Below are 19487 nucleotides of genomic sequence, written 5' to 3' on the forward strand. Positions count from 1 at the left end.
GCTGTTCACGCTTCTTTTGATGCAACCCAGTATAAGGCTGGCTTTCTGGGCTGCAAGCACACAATGCCAGCTCATGTCTAGTTTTTCATTCATCAGTACCCCCAAGGCAAAAGCACGTTTTAGGTCTTGGAGATGCTGTGTTTGTCAGATAGCCTTCATGTCCTTAGGCATGGCATGCTTGGGAAGGTCATAGGGAGTGGCAAACTCCACCTCTCAGGAACTGATGGTCAGGGATTCCTTGTGATGTGCCAGATGGCATGTTTTTCCGGTGATACATTCAATTATGTCATTATGTGCATCAAGTATTCATGATGCCCATGGCCTTGCTTAGGATACTGGTCTTATAATGGATTTGCTTCTGCACCTTGTGCTGATGGATGCAGTAACTCTCCTTTCTGCTGTTCTTACGTCACTTGTAGCCCTTCTCTCAGGTTCCGGTTCCAGCATTAGTTGAGTTCTTGTAGAAGCAGGAGCTGACTTGGTAGGCTCAGGCATTTTGGCAGCACCTTTTCTCACTGCTAAGCAACAGGAAGGTGGACAAAGGTGGAGGCAGCATAGCTGCAAGTAACTTGAGTCTGCTGATGGTATGTACCTGAGCTCTTGAAATAATTACCTTCTTTGCACCCTGAAGAACTGATAACTGTCACGATTATGTGAAACTGTGAGCAGCAAACAATGAGTTTGCCAAAGCAATTGTATCTCAATGAGCTTTTGTCTGACTTCAGCTCTTTTTACGATTTCAATATTTATCCTATGTTGCCATTAGAGGTAGGAAGCCCAAATACAAATGTTGGGTTGTCCTGAAAACCAGATATTGCCTTTGAGATCAGACTCTTGGGGGGAAAAAAGATATCAGAAAAATACTAGACTCTGTCAGTATTACCTGGTATTCTAAAATGTTGAAAACTTATCTACACATAGCTGGATGCCTTCAAGGCTTAGCACAGTTGCTTATGTCTCTAGGTTGTGTTTTCAGTTAGGTGGATCACAGTGGTAAAATGAATAAACTGACTAAAGGAATATTATAGGAAAGATGGTTCTTTACACTGTTGTTTAACTTCTAGTGAGAGGCTTTCTACTCATTTGAGGTGACAGTTACCATTCTCTCCATCCTAGGGTTCAGTGCCTGAAAGCTCCAGTTGCGGTAGGTCTGTTGTTCCCTATCCTCTATGCTATAAGTAGCAGAAAATGTTAAAATTACTAGATTGGTAAAGCTAAGGACTGTTTTTTATATAGATCCCTTACTTTTTCATTACTAAATTGTCAGCTTAGGAAATTGGCAGAACACCATTGTGTTAATTATTGTGAAGCCTAAATTCCTCTGTGGATTTAGTCATGGTAATTGGAATAGAAGCTCAATACAGAGTGCGGAGGTGTAAAGCTGGCCTGGCCATAATCTGGTGAGTTAAGAAAAAGCAGAATGGCATTAGGCCTTACATCCTCTGTAACATAAATCTTTGTGAAGCGGAAGGAAGGAATTGGGACTTGTGTTTCTTCTGTGGATCTCTTTTTCTTTGCTTGGACTGGCTAGCTTGAGAGTGACAGCAGCGCACAGGAGCATGCATGGCCCCAGAGCCTTGAGAAGGGAGCAGAGTTTTATCCATGGATAACTCTGGAAAGGTGTTAATATTTCAGCGTATATTCTTTGGATGTAAATATTTCAGAGTAACTGGAGGAGAGGCAGTTGCTTAAGTTTTCTTTTTCCCTTGGTAAATTTCCCTTATTAAGCTAAAGAGAGAGCTCTGTGAACCTTATAAAGTATGTGATTACTCTATGAAAGATGGTCCAGTGTCCTCAAAAGACCAGACAATAGCATGACACTTAGTATTCTGTGTCACGGAAGTGGGAGATGTGACTGTAAATCCTTCTGGAAGTTTAATCCAGGTTTTCCATATCCGTGGCAGATGTTTTAATGTCCATCAGTACAGTGTTTTTAAAAATAACATCTGGTGGAGTAATAGTATCTTCCATGGTTTTGATAAAGAGGGAAAAAAACCTGAGAAAATCTTACGGATATTTGTGCCTCAGAAGTTTGTACAGGACACCTGTAACCATAGTGGTTTCACTGTGCTGAAGGTGAGACATTGCTTGCTTGGTAACTTAGGTAACTTTACTGTTAAAAGTCATACAGATGCTTAGAAATTTGGGCATATGTAAAACATGTATTTTAAAAATTGTCACTTTGAATTTGGGCTCAAAAGACCCTGTCATTTGAGTTGGTAAGTCACAATGAGCGTTGCAGATTGAGAGTCCTAGCTTGTTTATATGTCTGTGATGCCCCCAGTACCCTTGCAGAAAAACCCACAGTCTTACACAGTAGTTGAACACATTCAAATAGAAAATGGGCATAAAAGACAAATAACCTTGTACAAAGTTCTTGAAACAATGGACTAGTGGTGTGTATCAGGAGAGAGATTAACAATAAGCTTCTGTTCCCCATTTCCTGAAAAGGCCTTTTCATATTTATTTCCTAGTACATTTTTAACTGTTTACTCTTGGAACAGAGGATGTTAGTTTTACTAGCAAAATAGGCAGGTATATTATCCTCTTGGTCCAGTTTCAGAGTGATAGCTACAGTGACTGTAGCTGCTTTTCACATGGTTATTAGAGCAGTTATATGCTTTGCTACCATTTATATGGAATTGGTTTAAGTATTGTAATTGATTGTAATAGATGACTATGAGGCTCTAAATATTTAGGTAATATGCTTTCAATATAGACTTTTTTTAAATGCATGGGATTTCACTTCAAGGTCGAGACTATCCTTATGTTTTAATGTACTTATTTGGTGCTCAGTCAAAGGCATTATAATTTTTAATGGATTCAATATGATATAATGGTGTTCTTAAACACGCTAAAAATTATAGCATAGCTGCTTATTTGCAAAATGTCTTTCACAAAAAAAACCCTGGCTAGTGGTTTCAGTCTTACATAATTGCAAAGTCAAAAATGAGAACTGAATATAGCTAAAGACAGTTGGTGACTTTTTAAAGAGAGTGCAGGTCTGCTGTTCTGGAGAACAACAGCAGAGTCAACCCTTCATCGACCATCTGCCATTTTGCACAAAGACCAGTTCATGCTAATAAAGTGAGAGCATGATTCTTTGTACTTGATGTCTTGATCCATGTCTTTCAAATGCATGAGTTATCAGTAAAACTGTGACAAATTCAGAAGGCTGGTTGGATACTCTGCTGGATCAGAAATTGCCTGATAACTCTTGGCTGGCTCTTGAGTGCTTTTTGAGAAACCCAAGTAAGAAAAATATCCACAATCCCAAGCTTCCTCTTTTCAGTCTTCCCAGTTTTCTAATGAGTTGTATAGGGATGAAACACTCCTATACCAAAGCTGGAGAGAAAAGTTTAGTAAGTTTATTATTAACCTAATTATATCAGTGATGTGGGCTAATTTGAAGGAAATTATGGAAAAACCCTCTTTATTCAGGATGGAGCACTCCAGTGTTTTCTAATGTGGAGAGTTATTTTGTGACACTGAGATACTGGAGAACAGAATTTCTTAGATGTAAAACCAATGGGCTAACAGAGCAATAAAAGAAAAAAAAGAGAAAAATTCCAGAGTATGAACTTCAGCAAACTTCACTGTCCTTTGAAAGTTTTGTTAAAGATGAGAATTCTCTAACCATAGTTTCAGTGTGGGAATTCTGAAGCCACAAAGCAGTGATAAATGTTGTGGGTGTCACTTCTGTACTATTCACGTAGGTTGTAATTCACTGTCCCTGAGGCTTGTAGATAATTTCCCACTTCTTGAAATGTCTTGACTCTGTTGATTCTAATGCCAGGGATGCTGGGACAGATAGGTTGTAAGAGCAAGACTTTGTAGCCACTTTGGGAGAATCTTTGAACTCTTTTAACATAATCACTGTTGAGGTAAGTTATTTTCTTTAGGGTTAGGAAAGTGTTAAATGTAACTATCACAGTAACTTGATTACCTGCACATTCTTTCTTGAAATGTTGAATCCTATGTTCTGAAAGCTTAAGTCAGTTTATTTTTCAATAGATTGAAATATATATAGATTGAATTGAAATATATAATAGATTGAATTCAGAATTTGTTGTTTATATGGTGTTTTTAATGTTGAGGGTTTTTTAGGAGTTCTATTTTATATGATGGTCTAGAAAATTTTCGAACTACCTTTTTATATATATCTAACTAAAGAAAACTGCATGTGCATTTGTAGTCATTGTTACATGTGCTGTTGTTCTAATATGACAGTTCTTAAGCTACTGCCATAACAGGAAGCTGAGGTATGCATGACAACGTTGGGCATCAAGATGTATTTAGAAGTAACCTGGCTAGGATGCCAAGTGCATTTAATTATAGGGGAAGGGGCAAGAACTGTTGATGTAGAAGACAGCTGTCTGCAGTCCTTTCCTACCTAAAAGTTTCCTATCTCTTAGTCCTCAGTCAAGTCTCAATTATTGTAGTTAATGGAAATTTATCATGACTTTTATGAAGAAGTTTATAAATAAAAATGAAGCTCTTATTGGTGAGAAATTTATACCAGGTTTCCTGTGCTAACACATAATGATTGTTCCTAATATATTAAGTAGGAGAAAAAGTATAAACTGACCATCAATAAATAACCTTTTAGTAGTTTTATGATAATTATAAATATCTTGTGTCAGATATGAGTGAAATAGACCAGAAATGTTCTAAATGAGATGTTGACTAATGAACCTTAATTCAATTCTCAAGAAACAGACTGTTCAGGTACATGTTCTGGCCAACTTGTGACCACTGTCACCCTTTAATTCCTGAGCATATTCATACTGAGCATGGGTGAAAGCTGATTACAACTCATTTGATGATGCCAAACTTTAAATGCTAACATCTGTGTGAACTCTAGAAATTAAACTGATGTTGCTGGGGGTTAATCTTTTCCCACCTATTTTCATCCTTTGACTTTATAGGAATATGATGCATTTGCTTGAATTTAGGCATTCCTGGCCCTAGGTTCAGTTAGCGCATGCATTCATGTATGGGGTTTTTTATGTTACATTATATAGGAACCACCACAAGTAATGCTATATATGATGTATGTGTAACAAGTTATTCCATCATGTCCAGGAGAATGGCCACACTTTTTCATAGCTACATTGCTTTTCAACAGTGGAAGCTACTGAAAGCACGCGGGACATTGAGAAAATGTCTTATTTGTAAGATCCTTCAAGTTCATATATGTCTAAGACATTTGCAAGACTAACTGAAGTCTGGGACAAAACGTGATTGATAGCTTTCCTTCTGTATATAGTTTTTTTCTGTAATCTCTAAAATACTAATTTCAGAGATTGAAGTGGTCTCAAGAGAGACTTCTGCAAATGCAGAGTGCATGCATTGTACTTCCATTCTCTCATGTCAAATTCATTTAAAGTTATCTGTTCTGTTGAAATCGAAGAAATATGGTTATTTGGAAAAAAAAAATGAAAGAAATCTTATCCATACTCCTTGTTTCTTTCTGAGGCAGGTAATGTGCAATTCATTTAGACATATTATCGTATTACTAGAAGGTATTGCACTACTATTAAAATATGTGAATAGAATAATACAAGGAGAAAGCAGTCATTACACCAGGCTGTGCGGTATTTATCTTGAAATGTACAGAGAGACTTCTCAAACAGAGGATTCTTCTTCAACCATTCCCTCTGAAGCTTCGGTGACTCAACTGTGTTTGAAAGGTTAGGTTTAGAAAAGGTTTCCTTTATATGAACCTGTGCAGTGAAGCAGGTATGCAACTCTCTTGTCTATCAGTATTTTAAACAATTTTTGGTATCTCTTATCTATGAAGATTTTTTCTTCTGGTTTATGAGAATCTCTGTGCTGTAGTGTCTGGTCATGGAGCTCCTGGAGACCTGCACCAAGTACCTACATTAGCAGTGTGAACTGTACACTTCTATGTCATGTTTGAATTGTTTAATACCAGCAATTGATTAAATCGCACTGCAGTGGGCCACTAAAGAAATTATATTCTTGATTTTAATGTTGCTGATGTCCATAAAATGAAAGAGATTTTTGTCAGTCTCTGAAAAGCATAAGGTGACGATCTTGGTGGTAGTGACATATTAGTTTTACTAATTAGCATACAGATATATTTTTCTTTGAGACCTAGATGGTATATATGATATTTCTGACATCTAATGTTTCCTGTAGATAAAGATGATCTGATCCAGTTAAAGCACATCTTAGTATATACTGAAATAGTGCTTATGTAAATGCTATAAATACTAATTGAAAAACAGTAATTTACACAAATACAGTTGCAGAGAGTGCATGAAGAAACAAGGTACCAAAATGGGTTAAGTGCTAATGTTGAATCAGCTAATGGTAAATCTGCTTTCTGAGAAAAAACCTCAGAAAAGAAATACTGCTCTGCAAAGCATTGTGTGTTATATTATTTCAGTGGTAAATTGGTACTGCTAATAATTATTTTAACACATTCTTCTAGTTTTGTATTTGTGTAGTATTAGTAATTGACATGTGGATATTTGTTGATTTAGCTTGTAACCACCAGATGAAAGCATTATGGATAGCTAGGTAAAGTAGCATCTGACACTGGTGATCTGATAGATACAGGTCTTTATTTATTTGCAAACTATACTGAATGTTTCACCTGTCCATTATAGCTCTCAAGCTAGCTAGAACTCACACATTATCTGAAATTTAAGCTATTGGAGTCCTTAAATCTCTTTGTTCATGAAACTCAAATTAAATATAAACTGAGCTTTTTAACTTCTCTGAACTAGTTTTGCAGTAAAATAGTGGTCTTAAACTAGAGAGTTGGAATGGAGCAGCAATAATGATTAATTTAACAAGTTGGTATTTAGAGTTTGTGGGGTTTGTTGTGGCTGCTCTTAACTGCAATAGCACTAAAAATAGCTGAGATCAAATGGAAAGGATGCTTTTGAGCTAACCCAGAAAGAATTTGTGCTATATTTGCACACTCAGCACCTTTTTCATTATTGTTATAAATGTTTCATAGCTAATGATTTTTATGGGAGTCTTCAGGAAAAAAAGTATGCTTTTTGTGTTTGTTTGTAACAATGAGCTTTGCTTTACTCTTTTAATAGTTTACTAAATAGCCTGTGTGTCTGACATCTTCTTTGATGTGTCACTGTAACTTCCAAATGTCTACTGTTCACAAATAGAACAGAAATTAGGGTGACCCATAGTGTTTTAAAATGTTTTCAAATGAGTGTGCTTAAGTAGAATTGATTGGAAATGTAACAGATATTGAAACATTTTGTAATCTTGCCACACCAGCCTGTTTTAGGTTTTGAGCAGAGTAAGTCTAAGTCTCATAATTTTTCCTTGAACAAAAGTAATGAGATTTTCAGTGGCAGAGCCTAACAGTGTGATGACATATGAGAAGTTTTTCTGATGGAGCAAATAGAAGTTGTGCTTGTCAGAATTGCTGAGAGATCTAGAGGAAAGTTATATAGGGGGATTTCTTGGAAACTTCTTCCTCCACCAGAAGGAGCTGCAAAAAATTAAATAACCGTGGTGATTTTCCACTGACTTATTTTATCTGTGTTGTCTTAAACTGCAAACTAATTAGCTTTTATGTACCCATCAGGATGTTTTGGGTCTTTTCCTAGAGTCATTAATTTGTATTGATGCTTTCAGTTTCCCAGTATTTTTACACTATGGGAGGGTAAGCTGATTGGTTAGTGATGTGACAGAGGAGGGCAGGGAGATACTTATGTCACTGAATGGCTCTGGCAGAAAAGAATGGAGTGACAGCAACTTCAGGTCACTTAGCTTCCAATATAGCACTGTTGCTGAAACCGAAAACTTAAAATGCAGACTAGAAACAAACAACTGGCTTCAGTCTTGGCAAACTGATTTGTTCTGTTCGTGAATGATGGACTTAAATGCAAATAGAACTTCTATCTCAGATTAACCCTTGTGTAAAGAACGCAAAACATCTTCAGATAAAACCAGACTCAAAAGGTGGTTTTCACATTAAAAAATATCCATGGTGGTTCATTTTCTGAACTAAAGGTAGTAGTCTTCAAGGTCCCTGATTTCCTTTTAACAGGGTTTTTTTTTTGTTCATCAATAGTCATTGTTCCCTGTGCTTTCTGTTTCTTTAAATGAAAATTTGGACAATGAACAAAGTTTTTTTGCTATGGATTTCCTGATTTTCTTTGGCCTGAGTTGGGAGGCTGCTTATTCTGTATTGCATTTTCATTTCGATAGTAGGCAAGCCCATTGCTGCTGAAAATAGCTCAAATGTTCTTAGAACAAAAACATCAGTCAGCAGCTCACACTCTTTCTCTTCTTCTTTTCCAGACTCTTGCATGTGAATTAAATTAATTTCTCGAGAGAAACTTTCATAAAGGGCTAAATCAACAAGGTCTACATATACAGAAATTTCTTACTTCTGCTGCATTTGAGACACAGCTAAACTCATCTGTCTGGTAAGCCATACTTTTCTTAAAGATTTGTCTTTCTTCCTCCCCTCATGACTTGCATTCTTGAGTTTCTAATTAGTGTTCAGAGAAAACCAGCTTCTGTTTGCTAGTAGTTCTGCTGCATGCTCTGTATCAAGTACAAAGACTAATCTCTAAAGGCATTACTGTGCTGCTTTTTACAAACTTCAAAACAGTACTTTGGTGTAAGTGGGGGTTTAGTCGTTTATGTAGTACTTTGTTTTTAGTTTGCTGTAATGAAGGCATTAAATGTTTTAAAACATAAGTGGTGACTGTTCTGTCTTGAAATTATTTACCTGTTTGAATGTTCTGTATTTAATTAATTAACTTAAGAATTTGTATTGCAAAGTATATTCTATGTCAAGTCGGAGTTTAAAAATAAGCTTTACCAACAATTCATTTATGTCTCATTGATTGCTAGTTTCATCTTGTGTAGATAAAATAGGTTGATGTTCTCTAATACAATGGTTTCTTTTTCTTGGTGATGTGCCTATTTCATAGGACAGTAAGCATACTTGTCAGCAGTCTTTAATTGATCATATAATTCTCTAATGGTTCTTTTAAAGATATTTATGGCTTACCATTTCTTTGGGTTTGATTGTACATCTTGAAACAAATTTTTTTCCTTTGATTATGAAATATTAACTGAGTTTGACCCAAACGAAAAAAGTTTTATCCTCTACCTTCTATTTTTATTCTTTATTGCAATAAAAATGAAGAAAATCTTGGAAGAGCAAAAGATTTTTTGCTCTATGCTGTGGCTTTTCTAAGCAGTTGGCTAGCATTAGATGGCAGCCTATATATACCTAGTCCATCTGATCACATATGCTGCTATGCTTTGGTTTACCACAATTACTGTGTACTAACATACTGCGTGCCCTGGTTCCTCATAGTTCATTTTGCAGGCTTTGCTATAGCCCTAATATCAGATTGTTTCAAAAAATATATTGAAAACCCTATGTAATATTTAAAATTAGTCAAATATTTAATGTAAAACAGTAGTTATACATTATTTTCTCATAGGGAAAAAACCCCAAACAAAACAGATCAGCAATTTTACGTAATAGCTGTTTGGAGGCTTTCCAATTCATTTAAGTTTTAGTAAAAAGCTTTCCAGCATATTTTTGGATAAAAAGAGAAAAACTGAAGTGTATTTATACATTTCATAAAGCATATCTTCTTGTTAGAAAATACAGAAACTTTTGTAAAGAAATCAAGAATTTTCTTTAACAGTTCTTCATAAAACATAAACCCAAGTCTGGTTCAGTTGTAAACTTTGCAATAGTGTTTTATTCTGATATTTGAGAGTATTGATATCTGCTACTGTAATGTAGGTATCCACTTGGAACAATGGGAATTTCAGTACCAGGAATATTTTATTTCAAAAGAGATAGTTTCTATTCTTCTTCCCCTCTCATATTTTTATTGAAATTATATTCCTCTTGGTTTAAGATTATTCCTAGTCTTGTCTTACTGTCCCATATAAAGCTGCTTCCTTAGTCCTGTAGATCAGTCACCCTATCCTTCCTGAGTTCTTTTGACCGCAATTTAGAGAATACTTGTCTTATATTGATGAATTCATTGCCTGAGAATTGCTTCACTAAAACCTGAAGCTTCTGAAGGAACTTAAGTCATTTCAGAGCAATTTAGAAATCTGTGATCCCTTAACATGTCCAAAAACATAACTGGAGGAGAAATTGTACACGATTAGGCTGCATAATAGACAAAAATATGTACCAAGTATTTTCAATTAAAAACAATGCTTGAACTGTTTAAAGTAAGGGCCAATAATGGTCTATTAGTGATCATTTTTTAATTCTCCTAACATTGAAGTTACTATATACCTGGCACTTAATTTTTGACTAAGTAACAGAGCTGACTAACAGGAACTTGTATCCGGCATGCTAACACAACCCAATCTTTAACTGAGTGAACTTGGCACAAAATTCAGCTAAAGGGAGGAAATCTCAGGAGAGAAGTGGAATTTCTTTCATTGAGTAAGTATACCTCAGCATTCATGGGGAACAAATGGTAACATTTTGTGCAGTTTTCTGCTTTTGACAGTGTGTCTTTGTTCACTTCCCAAAAGGGGTGTCAGTTACATTGAAAAAAATAAACTTTTGTATTTGGATTTTTCATTTTACTTAATGATATGGTCCCAAGGAACCTATTAAATTTGGGACTGCCTAACACTGTTGTTTTTAATTCTTTGTGTGTGAAGAAAAAAGGCTCAATTAGAACAATTTTCGTTACATAAATGTGTTCCTCCTTACTGTCTTTGTGAGCTCAAATAGAGGGGTGGGAGGCAAGTGTATCTGTAAGCATTTTATGATAGAATTTCATCGAAGTGTCTCAGAAAATGTTTTCTTCTTGCCAGTATAAGTGTTTTCCAAGCAATATTTGCTATTACTGAACTGTTACCTTAGGAAACAAAGGATCATGATAGCTTAGATTTCCTGCCAAAAGCTTTGTGCTTAGAAAGACCTTGAATTAGTATGCGGTTCAGTCACAATGTGTCAATGTTGCTTCCACTGTGTGGTCTTAAGTTCAGTTCATTTATTGATGACAATGGGGTTTTATGGTGACTGTTCTGTATAGGATATTGATCTTTGATCAGCAGATCATAATATTATGTTGAAAGTGCATGGGTTTAGTATGTGACAATGCTGGAGCAGAAAAAGGTGTTTTGAAAACTGGAAAGGAAGACCTGCTGATAGAGGAAATCAATTTGAGAAGAAGGCCATCATGCAGTCAGCTCTTTCTTACGTTAACCTCAGACTGGGAATATACCAAATTGGAGATACTTGAGGGCATGTGTATTCATATGTGAGACCTGTGAGTTGTGTCTGCAGACTTACCTGGCCATGTGACATTCTCAGATGGCAGGAGATAGCTCTGGAAACTTTTGTGATGTGATTCTGTATGTAACTAGCTGCTCTAGAGGGATAGAATTTTTATGACCTTGTGGTTATCTTCTGTCTGCAGTAATGTAAGATGGCAGTGTATCTTTGTTGGCTCTGGAGCTTAGGCTATGCTTAGCCTTTTGATATATCCAAATGAAATAGGAACTGGCAGGATTCCTAGGTTCTCACAGTAGCCTCTGCTCATCATCATTATTCTGTGGTTTGGGGGAAGAGAGTAAAATTAATTAGTTTATTAATACTCAAGTACAGTAATGAACATCTTTTGTCAGAATTAATAATTTTAAATATAATGTCCAAGCTGTTGGTTGCTTAACCTTTCTAAAATACTCACTGTCTTTTAGATAAAAAACCCAGTCTTTTAGATTATCATTTTTCAGATTCTGCAACTTTGAAATAATTCCTTTTCCATAAAAAAAAAGGAAAAGTTCACAGTCAAAAGCAAGTATTTTTTGCATATGAAACAATGAATAGTTTAATTTTCACTTTTCCCTCAAGCTTTGTTACATTTTACTCTAACTTGTGTTAAGTCAAGTTTGAAAAATACTGATTTGGTAATAAAGTTGCATGATATACGATAGAGAATTTCCCTGTTTGGCCACAGAACCACAGAATGGATAAGGTTGGAAGGAAGCACAGTGAGGTCATCTGGTCCAACCTCCCCCACCTGTGTGCTTGTACTTTAAGGACAAAAGCGTGCTTTTAAGCACTGTCTCGTCCTCAGTAATCTAATAGGTATGCTTTAATCTGTTTTCAGGTTGGCTCACATAAGGCATTATGAGTTTATGTATGTAAGACTGCATTTATCTCCATAATATTAGTGGCTTGAGAATTGGTGTGTTTCCTTAGTGGCTTATGTCTCTAAAAATTTAATGCAATTTAGAAGGCTGTGTCATCTTTACTGCTAGGTGCCCAAGGTTGCTTCCACACTTGAGACTGCTAGTGACTTGTTCCCCTGAAAGGTTCCCTATAACAGTCATTTAATACAAATGCATTTAGAAAGGAACTATCCTGGTGCAAATGAGACTTTTAACGTGACTATCTTCCCTAGTCTCTGCAGAAGCAAGTGATAAATGTAGTAGCAGCTCCATCCTTTGAAGCTGAAAGTCCAAGCAACAAGTTCCTCTGTGCAAGTAGATTCTCAACTTCGCAAGTGCACCATGAGGCACCTGTATAGGATTCACTTACTTGTGTGATTCAACTTGATAGATCTAAGTGAGCTAAGAGATGAGGTGCAGCTGGATGCGGTAGAGAACTGTATGTGTGACCCTGAATCCGTAACAGGTCTCTGAACCTTCTGGAAAGTAGTGAATTTCTTCTCCAAAGTCAAAGAAAATTGAAATAAGAACAGCAGAGAGAAACAGTTAATAGATCTAATAATATGGATGTAGCAGTGAATCTGCCTTGTATGAGAAGCTGTGGTTTAAATATGTTTCAAGATGGCTTTTTGTGTTTCTGCAAAGTCACTGCTGCTTCTTCCCAGGACCCCCCAGGACAACTGTTATCTCTTTTTCAGAAATGTCCTGAGAAGATATCAAGAAGTCTTCTCATTGGACCTTGTTAACCCTTTCCTATTGGTTGTTAACCCCTTCCTGTGATTGGGTGTCCTGTAAGCCCCCTGACCCTGTAATTGGTCACTCTGTGAATCCTCCAAAACCCTATAAATGTAACCACCCCAACAATAAAACTCTCTCTCTGGCCTCCTCTCCAAGTCTCGTGTGCTGTCTGTGGCTGCCATGGGACCACGTGGATGGGGGGAGGGGGAGCACCTAACCCCTCCAGCGTCCAGGACCTGAAGAAACCCCTGGTGCTGGAGTAACCCCTTCCCTATCCACCCTCAACCGTTGGAAATGGTTCCTCAGATGGAAATGGAACTAGGACTGGTGCACCCCACATCATGTGAGGGGAAAGAGATCCAGAATATGCTATTGTCTTATTTGCTTCCTGTGAGGGAAGGGGGCAGAGGAGATGAGAGTGAGAAGGTAAGCTATGTTGCTCATGTAAAGGGACAGTTGATCTGGAGAGCCAGTTCCTCTGTCTTGGTAACACTTAGTCTTTCAGTACAGTTGAGTTCTGACCAGTGAAAGGAATTTTTCAAGAGTTTTCCTAGCCTTCAATATGCAGAATTAGCTAGTTAATCTTTCCACAGTGATGATTAGCCAAATAAAGGCACTTGGAACTTGCTCTCAGAGGTCCATTGAATCTCCAAATGTGTAAAATCACCTTCTGGTTCCCACTTTCCCTCTGTATCCTGCACAGAGCTTTCCAGTGCTGAAAAGGGAAGCTGATTATTTTTGGAATGTTACAGCTCAGGCCCAAAGTAACAGTTTAAAAGTGAGAGTAAAACTTCTTTAAGTCTTCGTAAAAACGAGGCTGTGAAATGTGACTGTGCATTAAACAAAAAACTTAGATTCTGTGGCCTTAAAGTCTGGGGACATTGTAATTTACTGAAAGACACTGCTTTTTCCTGTGACAAAAACAGTGATTAAAAATGACCTCTGGAAGCAGAATTAAGATGGTATTGAAAGCTTTTGAAAAATCTTCCTTAAAGTATGTTCTGACTGTATCTATAGGCATGTCTCTAGAAGCCTACCTGTAATGCAAGAACTGAATGTTGTAAGCTGTATTACCATTCCATAGTGATACCTATTGGAGTAGCTAATAATACATTCATGCAAAGCATTTTACACTAATGACTTTGCGTACAATGAAAGAATCTTCATTACAACTGAGCAGATGCACGGTTTAATCTACTGTTTGGACTGGAATTCAATTTTGACTTGACAGTGATGCTTCTGAAAAGCGCCATCATCAACTGCCCTTTTTAAAAATAAACAAACAAAACCCTAACAAAATCCCAGAATCTTGGAATTCAGAGGCTAAAAACGTATAACTAGGCAAACATCTGAATTCCTAAAAAGCATATAGATGTATTGCAAATGGGCTGTGCTGAATTACTTTGAACTTGATGTCCTGTGAAGTTTGTATGTTCTAGGGCAAAGGTTGCTATACACTGGCCTCCCCACTCCATCTGATTTATCTCCTTTATGTAAATAGGATAAACCTAAATCCACTGGCTTGGAAATAATTGTGTGGTTTTTTGCTTTGTAGCAGCTGACTGCATGGTGGTTTTCTAGCAAAACACTTAAGTGGCAGGCGGCAGGTCAGCATGGTGTTGATCTGTCTTCCTGTGATCTAGAAGTCTCATCCAAATTACTTATAGTGCCTAGATTTCTGTAGTGAGATCTGCCAAGTGTCTGGTTGTAAAACCAAATGATTAGTGAAGAAAATTTGCGTCTGTCTAGATAGGTATTAAAATACATATAAATAATAAGGAATGTGTAGAACAGCTGAAATCAACCGAGTGCCAACGTCTAATCAGAATTTGAACAAAACCATCCAGCTTACTTCAGATTGAAAATACTGTTATGTGACATGGGTAAGGAGCATGCTTTTTTTAAATGTTTGGATCTTTGTATTCTTTGTGTCCAGGTAGAATGAAAAGCAATGGTGTGACATCAGTGCTCTAATATTTGCTTTTAGCAATAATACGTGCTTGACCAAAATGTTTGCTTAGAGGTGGAGAGCTGTTTCCAGTCAAAATCGAGGCTCCTTTAAGAAAGTCCTTTGCAGGCCAGCAAGCACAACGGAGCAAGTTTGAAAGACCTTTTAGTCAGCTGGTTGAACTACTTACTACAACATGTTTATTCGTTGAATTTACTAATTCGTCTGTCAATTATCTGACAAACCAGAGTGGCCTGGACAAAGGTTATTCATACTCTTAAAGCTTTAAAGATTCATGTATATGTCTGGGCCAATTAAACTGTCCCAAACAGCTGCTTCTATGCACTTGCAGAGTAATTGAGTATTCAGTGTTACAAACTGTCTACCTGTGCTAATACTCGATACCAAGTTTGCTAGGAGAACCATGCAAATCACTGTCCTGCTGTGGGCAAGTGGAAATAAAGAAAACAAGCTCAAAGTTCAGTGTAAGATCATTCAGTTTAGACCATAGTAGCTGGCTTGGCCCTTCGGATATATCTGTGCTGCTGACATGAACTGTGGCATGTCAAAGCTTAGGTTTTAAGTCAGTTCTTTGACAGCTATTTCATTTTATGCTGTTATTGGCAAAGTGCCTTTCACGCTGGCATTGATAAAAGTCACTACAGAATTACTAACCATAGATTACTGCATTTTAGTTATTAAATGTTTTGACTGTGAAGAATGTGTGGGGAAGCAATCAGGACAAAACCCCAGATAATAGCATATGTAGGACATATAGGCTTAGATTGCTAGTTTCAGTCTAATCCAGGCAATTAATGATCACACATGGTTTAGGATAGCATAGCAATTTGGTCTTTGTGAAGTCAGTTAAACGCTTTAGTCCATTTGACACAGGCACTTCTCTTCTGGCAAAGCAGTATCTCCTGAGATGATACCTTGTGGTGTTCCAGTCTGGTCTGGCCTTTTCTGTGTCTGGAATGAGCAAGAAAATTAAACTGCTCTGTCAGAGTCAGCTGAAGGTATATTAATTGAAGCTAGGATGGTTTTGTTTTTGCACTTCATTCCAAACATTTTCTGTGGCATAAATACAGGACTTTTTTTTCTCTAGGCAATCTATGAGGCATAATTACACTTCAAAATTGAAATGCATATTTACAAGATACATGTTGGTTTAATTGTGACAGGTGAAACTTCTCACTGGATTAGCACTCAATTGGAAGACGTGCAGGTACAGTTAGAGCGTGAAGAATTACGCTTATATGTCATACCTCAAAATTTGCAGTATAAAGACCTTCTTCTGAACCAGATGTCTTTGGGCTTTTGTAAATAGGCTCATTTCTGAACATAATGACCTGCATGAGAATTATCTGATTTCTGAATTAGAGCATAGATTTAGCTATGGATATGGATTTATGGGAAGAGAAAAGGACAACAAGCTATAACAACAACGACAACAGAAATCTTTTTCTCCATAAGAATGGACTTATCTTGACAGTTAATTCAGGCTGCTCATCAAATATCATTTTTAGAATAATTGTGCCTTGATGGCTGTGATAGATATAAAACTGGGATTTTTTTGTTTTTCTTGTTTTCTAATGGACTTCAGAACTTGATGACCTTTGCTGAAAATAACTTAACTAGATAGAGCCATAACAAGACACAACTATTTGAGGGCATGTCGTGAGGGCTCAGCTGTTTGGATGGTATTTATCATTCCATGGATATCATAGCTAAAAAAATAGAGGAAGTAGAAAATCGGTTATGAGGATGCAATATAAAACTAAAAAAAATCTTCCCTAAATAATTTTTTCTAACTAATGATGAAATGAGGAATATTTTCACTATTAAAATATTGTTGCTCAAATGCATGTTGCATTTTCTTGTCTGTATTGCAAGTGCATATTGCAACTTTGATACTTTATTCTTTGCCTGTGTTCATGCTGAGGGACCATGAGACGTCGAACTATGTCTCTAGATTCTCCAGTCTAGAGGAAAGTAACTGCTCTAACTTTAGTGCTGACTTCATCATATTCTCCAGCATTACCATTATTGGTCAATGTTCAGTGGCAGTTTTCGTCCTTGGGTTACAAGTTCATTGCTTTTTGCAGTTCAACTGCCAGTGAGGACATGTTTATTATTCTTTTAATCCTTTAAAAGGTTTCCTTTGCTTTCGTATTTGCTATGCCTGCCTACTAAGATTCCAGTGAAAAAGTTTTCTTGGAACCAAGAATAATATACTGTTCTAATCAAGATTTTTATCAGAGACATTACTGCTAGCTGCTTTATTTAAATATGCCAAACCACCATCATGGTACCATCAAACATTCTGCTCATTAATTGCTGGGATGCAGTTTCGTTGCCTGAAAGGGTGGAGAACTTCATTAGCTTCATTAAGACCTTTGGTACAGTCATCTATTTTGCTCTGTAGATGTTTTCTGCCTGTCAGCTTGAAAGCTTCAGCGTGGGTTTCCAGAGCTGTGCCTTGGAGAGCACTGGTATGCTAGAGGCTGCCCTGCAGAGATGAGGAAAGGCCAGCCACTGGTGTGCCTCAGGATATACCTGTATCCTCTAAGGGAACCTTGTAGCAACACCAGTAGCAAGTCCTATAAATCCATCAGTAGGTGTAAAGGGTAAAGTTTGTTATGTGTGAGGAAAGCCTAATTGAAGGAAAGGAAGGAAGCAGGAAGTTGTCTTAATTTTTTTAATGGTGCAAATATTTTAGTGATTGTCAAATGGACATTTAACTCTATGTGAACACAAGCGTTAAGCCAGTTTCAATCTTGATTGAATTTACTTTTCTGAAAGTGAGGGCATTTCAGCCTTATGGTAGACATGGTATCTTATCTGAAGAAATTTGTCAGATGCTTCAGGGATGCTTGGGTGAATAGGGATGCTGTTGCAAAATAGACTTTGTCAGTGTAAGCTTTCAATTGCTTGGTTCTCAGAGGTGCAGCATTACTGTTTTCTGCCTGACCCTGTATTAGAAAATATTTATTTTTCAACAGTATTACCTTTCACATTGACAGATACTTAATACTGGTAATGAAAATAGTCCTTGTGAGGAATTTGTTCTGTTTAGACAGCATACTTGAACTCAATCTCTACTGCTAACTTTGCATCTTAATTTCAAGTTATCTTTCAAATTTGATGTTATTTGATAACTTATTATGTTTCCTGTTACTGTATTTTAGAGATTGGGGGTAGCTTTGATGAAGCAATGACACATTAGAAGTCAATACCAATGTAAAACTTGTTACTGTTTTGGCTTCCTGGTGAGCTTTTGATACAGAGTGTAGTGTTTGTAACAAACAAGGCAGACCATTATTCTTTGGAAGTAACAGGTGGATTTTAGTTCCGAGTCCGGGTAAGTAATGGAGTTTGTCCGTGTTCTTAATGTCAGAATTTATTTAAATACCTTCATTCACCTTTGTGACCATTTCTTAATCTCTTCCTTTTGCTGTTGCATAGCAGTAGGGATATTATTGAAGTTCAGTGTCTAGAGCAGTGTAAAGGTTGTGTAGCTAAGAATGGAATCTTTTTTACTGTTTGTTTAAAACTGAAAGTTGAATAGCATTATATTAGAAAAAAATTTTGAATAATCTGGCAGGAGATGGTATAAGTTGAAATATTAAGACAAACTGTCTCTCCAGATTATTCAGTGCTAGATCCCTGTGTAAAGCAACTTATGTGTTTAGTCAGTTGTCATTCCTCAGCTTCCTCAGTGTGCCAACTCTTTGGAATGATGAAGTCCTGATCTAGGCAGAAGTACTAGGTTGACAGCTGATACCAAGTCTTGGACAAGCTTGTCTGACTAGTTGCTTGTTTTTAAGGGTACAATTAAGGACATTAGGCTAGAGGCACAGTGAACTGTTAGTCTTTGAACTGCCTTGCATATGAAGTGCATATGGATTGCAGACCAAATATCCCTCCATTTTCCAAATAATTTTTAAATCAATATAACACTTATCTAACTGAAAATATATATGCAAAAACAGGTGTTACTTTTCGGTCTTAGTTGCAGTATTAGTTCTTATTTATCTCACATCAAGTGATCAGTAGACATAACACAGGAGAAGCAGAAGTGCCAGGGAAAGGAGATGCACCTTTCATGTGCTGAAGGCAGGATCTTGGACTAAGTCGAGCTAATTTCAGAACTGTGTAACTTGTCCTTGGTAGCCTTTGGAGGAAATGGGAAAAAAAAAATTACTGGTTTGTACACAACCTTCAGATGTAATATACACTAGTAGTTTCAGATCAGTAGTCTTTCCACTGAATATGCCATTGAGTATACATGAGTGTTTATTGTAAGAGTCCTCAGAGTTGTACAGTTTAACAGAATCTGCTTCCTGATTAATAAAATTAGATTGCAGTAGCATTTTTATATAATTCATACTGTCAGCTTTTATAGCAGAAGATAAAGGTGGTATTAAGAAATGATAACTCTAGCCTACTTGGGCCATTCTCCGTGACTGCTTTAATGTGTGAAAGAACAGTGTTGTCAAAGAGACAGGCAGGTTCTGATATTTGCCTGTCATTGCCTTCTGAGGAAAGCTTTGTTGATCTCTTTTGATAGACAGGGATGAAACATGGGAAATTATCTGTCCTCACTAAAAGT

The 19487-nt window shown here is 36.8% G+C and overlaps 1 protein-coding gene across 7 annotated transcripts in view; it reads left to right on the forward strand.

The window, feature by feature from the left end:
• Window positions 1–19487, forward strand: part of SORBS2 (sorbin and SH3 domain containing 2) — a 156179-nt gene that overhangs the window by 14279 nt on the left and 122413 nt on the right. For 6 of the 7 annotated variants that reach the window (XM_027676573.1, XM_027676590.1, XM_027676582.1 and 3 more), the window contains exon 2: window positions 8308–8435. The gene's annotated coding sequence lies outside the window, so the exon portion shown is untranslated. Of the gene's footprint in view, window positions 1–8307; window positions 8436–19487 lie in introns of those variants that run through there. The other variant, XM_027676588.1, reaches the window with a different exon arrangement.

The sequence above is a fragment of the Neopelma chrysocephalum genome, unplaced genomic scaffold, assembly GCF_003984885.1.
Source record: "Neopelma chrysocephalum unplaced genomic scaffold, ASM398488v2 Primary Assembly neopelma1_42, whole genome shotgun sequence".
Classification (NCBI taxonomy): Eukaryota; Metazoa; Chordata; class Aves; order Passeriformes; family Pipridae; genus Neopelma; species Neopelma chrysocephalum.